The sequence below is a fragment of the Heterocephalus glaber genome, unplaced genomic scaffold (assembly GCF_053883595.1).
Source record: "Heterocephalus glaber isolate CG9 unplaced genomic scaffold, H.glaber_assembly_v1.0 deba00001496, whole genome shotgun sequence".
Lineage (NCBI taxonomy): Eukaryota > Metazoa > Chordata > Mammalia > Rodentia > Bathyergidae > Heterocephalus > Heterocephalus glaber.
In genome coordinates, this window is record NW_028258319.1 from 456263 (window position 1) to 461605 (window position 5343).

Consider the following 5343-nt stretch of genomic DNA (forward strand, 5'->3'; position numbering starts at 1 on the left):
CAAATGAATTTTTGGATTTTTTTCTCGAGGTCTATGAAGTATGCTGCTGGGATCTCAATTGGAATTGCATTAAATCTATATAGCAGTTTTGGAAGTACAGCCATACTATCCTGAAAGCACCCGATCTCATCTGATCTTAGAAGCTAAGCAGGAGTAGGCCTGGTTAGTTCTTGGATGGGAGAAAAAGGGGAATTAGTAATATTTAGAAAATAAACTGATCCTTCCTCAGAGACACAGTGGAAGGTTATAAAAACTCTTCATGATTCTTTCCGTAAGGGGAAAATCCTCCGAATTTTCACAGGACTAGCACTAGTGGAGACCACCCAACAGGTCTGCAAAGCTTGCCCACTCTGTGTCTACAATAACCCAGGCAAGCCCAGACCACCTCCTTTGTTAGAACCAGTACAGAGGAGAGGGACATACCCTGGGGAGGACTGGCAATTAGATTTTACCAATACGTCACCATGTGGGGGATTTAAACAGATATTGGTCCTAATTCACACCTTTACAGGATAGATTGAAACCTTCCCTACCCATTCACAGAAGGCTATGGAAGTAATCAAGGTGCTCCTCAAAGAAATCAAAATCCAGTTTGAACTATTCCAGTCCTTTCAGAGTGACAGTGGGCTTTTTTTTAACCCCTCAAATAACTCATTGAATGGCAAAGGCTCTAGGAATAAAGTACCATCTCCATTCTGCATGGAGACCTCAGTCCTCTGGAAAGGTCAGAAGAGCCAAAGTGAACTCTGGCAAAATTTTGCTAAAAGACTTGAGTCTTGGCTCCAGTTAATCTTAATAGGCCTCATGAGGATTTGCAACACCCCCAAAACCAGGTTAAACATGAGCCCATTTGAGATGCTATATGGAAGGTCTCTTCTATCTCTGATATGCTAGTAGACTCAGAGACCATGACTTTTTTTTTTTTTTTTCCTAGTATCGGGGATTGAACTCCGCACCTTGCACTTTCGAGGCAGGTGGCGGCACCACTGAGCTAAATCCCTGGCCCCTAAACCATGAGATTTTTTTTTACAACATTATTAATCTGGGCCAAGTGAAACAGCTTTTTTTTTTTTTTTTTTCGAACTCAGGAACTTGTGCTTGCCAGGCAGGCAGTGGAACCACTGAGCTAAATCCCAGGCTGGGTCAAGTAAAACAGACTATCCATCTGTATGAGTACAAAATCCTGTCAGCTCCTGGCCCAGGAGGACCACCTAGTGTCCACTCTGGGGACTAAGTGCTCATTAAAACTTGGGGAAAAGGGCTTTCTGCAGAAGACGTGGTTGTGGGTGTGCAGTGGGCTTCAGTTCCATCCACTTCTGCTCCTGACTCACTGTTGTTCGTTCTTGCCGAGGAACAAATCAGTCCAGAGGCTGTGCTGCCACCATGGCTTTCAAAGATACTGGAAAGACACCTGTGGAACATGAGGTGGCAATTCACTGAATTAGGATTACCTTCAGCAGCTGCAGTGTGAAATCCCTGGAGAAGGTGTGTGCTGAAGAATCTCAAAGTGAAAGGGCCCTTTCATGTGCCTACTAAGACCTTGAGAATCACTACAAGAAAAATGCCTTGTAGTGAAGGTTTGAAGACATGAGATTGGTTTCAGATGGGAATCCACAAGAGACTCATTGATTTTCACAGTCCTGAGATTGTTAAGCAGGTTACTCCCATCACTACTGAGCCAGGAGTGGAGATTGAAGTCACCATCACAGATGCCTAAGGCAACTGTTTTAATAAATTCATAATCAATTATTTAAAAAAAAACTTGGAAAAAAAGAACCCCTATAGATCAATTAAAAGCAAAATGGAAGGGCCCCTTTTCAGTGATCCTTGCAGTAAACGTGGCAGAGATAGATTCACCTGTCTAAGATAAAGCCAGCTCCAATTGAACTGTGTGAGGGAAAAGACAACTGAAAAGAAGAAAGCTACTCCTGTGAACTTCTTGGCTCCTCTTCAAAAAGTGAGACTTCAGTACTGCTCCAGATTCAGCCAAGAGTCACTTCTGATCCCAAATCCACCACAGTTTAAATGGGCACCTGTATTTGGACTCATTTTTTTTTTTTGGTACCAGGGATCGAACTCAGGACCTTGTGCTTGCCAGGCAGGCTCTGTGCCACTGAGCTAAATCCTGGCCCAGGACTCATATTTTTTTTGGTACCAGGGATGGAACTCTGGTCCTTGCACTTTTGAGGCAGGCAGCAGAAACACTGAGCTAAATACCCGGCCTAGGACTCATATTTTTAACTCATGGATAATGTGGGTAATTTGTTAGAGCTATAGCTCTTAGGCTTTTGGTAGTCTACTTAATATACATTATTATTATTATTATTATTATTATTGGTCCTGGGGATTGAACTCAGGACCTTGCGCTTGTGAGGTAGGCGGCAGCACCACTGAGCTAAATCCCCGGCCCCTAATATACTTCTTTTTTTTTTTTGGTACTGGGGATCGAACTTGGGTCCTTGCTCTTGCAAGGTAGGCGCCGGAGCTAAATCCCCGGCCCCAACGTCTTTATTTTTATTTTTTTTGGTACCAGGGATCGAACCCAGGACCTTGAGCTTTCAAAGCAGGTGGGGTGCTGCTGAGCTAAATCCCTGGCCCCCCTAATATACTTCTATACCATGCTTTCTTCTTCATAAGAAGCATGGAAATAAAATTTAGAAAACTTCTCACAAATAACATGGAAAAATAAGGTCTCTAATTGCTGGATCTGTCACTCCCTCAGCATTCCATAAAGAATTAGGGGGAAAAAAAAGAATTAGGGGGATTTATGTCTCTCAGGGGAATATAAGATAGGAGACTAGGGAGTGGCCGGCTGGTTGAGCAAGTGGGCATGACCTGTCAATCATGAAGATCCAGAAAATATGTACAGAATACAGTTTCCCAAGCTTTACATGTGAGACCAATCAGAAAGTTCTATCTTTGCTAGGCGTGGTGGCATATCCCCTAATTCCAGCATTTGAAAGGCTGAGGCAGGAGAATCACCTTGAGCTTGAACTACGGAACAAGACCCTGTTCCCTTTCTCTTCTCCTCCTTCTCATTCTCCCCCCTCCCCCACCCCATTCTCTCTAGACAGGGTCTCACTATATAGTTCAAGCTGGCCTTGAACTCACAATGTAGCCCAGGCTGGCCTCAAACTCATGCCAATCCTCCTACTTCAGCCTCCTGAGTGCTGGAATTACAGGTGTGCAATACCACTCCTGGATCATTCTTTTTTTTGAGATGAGGTCGTGCTTTGTAGTTCAGGCTGGCCTTGAACATCACTATGTAACCCGGGATGGCCTCGAACTCACAGCAATCCTTTTCTTGAGCCTCCTGAGTACTGGGATGATGGGTATGCCACCACACCCGGCTTTCTTCTTTTCTTTTTTTTCCTTTTTTTTGGTATGGGGATAGAACCCAGGGCCTGTGCACTAAACTACATCTGCAGCCCCTTTTTTCTATTTTCTATTTTTTAATTTTGAGATAAGATCTCTCTAAATCACTAATTTGCCCAGGTTGGTACTGGGGATCGAACTCTGGTCCTTGTGCCTGAGCCTGTGGGGCAGGTGGCGGCGGAACCACTGAGCTAAATCCCTGGGCCCAGGCTGGGTTTAAACTTGCAATCCTCTTGCCTCAGGCTTCCAGAGTGCTGGGATTATACGTGTGCACCACAATGTTTCCAGCTCATTTTTCTTTTCTAGAAGATGTATTTTTTCTAATTATATTTTATCCTTTCAAATGGTCTCTTCTTTCTTGCTTTTTTTTTTTTGGTACGGAGATCGAACTCAGGACCTTGTGCTTGTGAGGCAGGCAGCGGCACCACTGAGCTAAGTCCCCAGCCCTTCTTGCTTACTTTTGTGAGGCCATCTTTTATTTCTGTAGACATTTCATACATAATTTTTGCTGGATAGCTCGTAAATCCACTCTCAGGGATATACATCTGTTTGGGTTTTTTTTGGTACTGGGGATCGAACTCAGTATATGTCTGTTTTTTAGTGTTTCTGCCGACTCCACTAACATAGTGTTGTGGTCTTCTTTCCTCTGTCTCTCTCTCTCTCTCTCTCTCTCTCTCTCTCTCACACACACACACACACACACACACACACACACACACAAACACACACGTTAAATCCAGGGCCATTGCGCAGAACTACATCCCCAGTCCTTTAAAAAATTTTTTTTTATTTTGAGGCAGGCTCTCACTAAGTCACTAAATTACCTTACCCAGGCTAGAATCCTCCAAATTCCTGGGCTCAAGGGATCCTACCATCTCAGCCTCCAGGGTAGCTGGGATTGCAGAGTGTGTCACTACACCTGGCTTATTTAGTTCTCCTAGACTGAGAGCACATGTTGAGGTGACAGAGGATCTGCTTTTGGTTCTAGGGAAAACTTTGGATGTGAAGCACCTGGAGACCCTTTTGTTCCCTCCTCAAGTTCACACTCTTCTGGAGAATTGCAAAGACAGAGAGAGGGAGAGAGGGAGAGAGAGAGAGACCTTGATGTAAGTCTCAGGTTCAGGTGCATACTAGGCCTGAGCCTCATGGATTTATGGAGACTCTCCTTTGCATTTGCTTCAGGGTAGCCTTGACTAGTAAATTCCTATTAAATACCATTCTGGCTATAGCTTAAAGTTTTTGTTTTAAATAAGGTCTTGTTCTGTAGTTCAGGCTGGCCTTGAACTCACTATGTAGCCCAAGCTGGCCTCAAACTTATAGTGATGCTCCTGCCTCAGCCTCCGGAGTGCTGGGATTCCAGTTGTGCACCACCACACCTGGTTTCAGCTTAGTTTTTGCTTGTTTGCATTTGCTTTTTCTTTTCTCTTGTAAGATTTCTCCTGATTCCAGTTGTAGAGGAAGATGGGACTCTTAGGTACAGTTAGGGTAAGAGACACTGGCTCTTTTAGAGGGGAAGAGAAAAGCAGCCTCTGTGACTATGAAAACAGACAGTTTGGTTGTTTTACTTCTGAAGAGATAACCTTGGACTGACTCATGAAACTGCTCTACTCACCCCTTTGTGGTTTGAGCATCCTGAAATGTTCCTAAACTGTGGCTTTAATTACCCTGACCACTGTATGACCTTGTACCTTAGCATCGAGTGCATTAACCAATGACATGCAGACCCTCTGAATAGGTGGAGATGGTCCCTATCCTATGAAGATAAGACTGCTGCCCTGTATCCAGTGGTCACTCAGCTCTGGGGCCCCCCACTCCTCAGAGTGTCTTTGTACTGCCTCTGCAATAAATTTACTTTCATTTTGCTGCAATAAATCTACTTTTGGTCTGCACTGTGGCTTCTGACTCCTCTTCCTTTTTCTGCACCAGAGAGACAGCCTAGGAAAGTTTGAAGGTGGGCAGGTGACTCCA

At 44.2% G+C, this 5343-nt stretch overlaps 1 pseudogene; it reads left to right on the forward strand.

Annotated features, from left to right (window-relative positions):
- Positions 1-1243: 1243 nt before the first annotated feature.
- LOC101708654 (small ribosomal subunit protein uS10 pseudogene) lies at positions 1244-1717 on the forward strand (annotated as a pseudogene).
- Positions 1718-5343: the final 3626 nt, after the last annotated feature.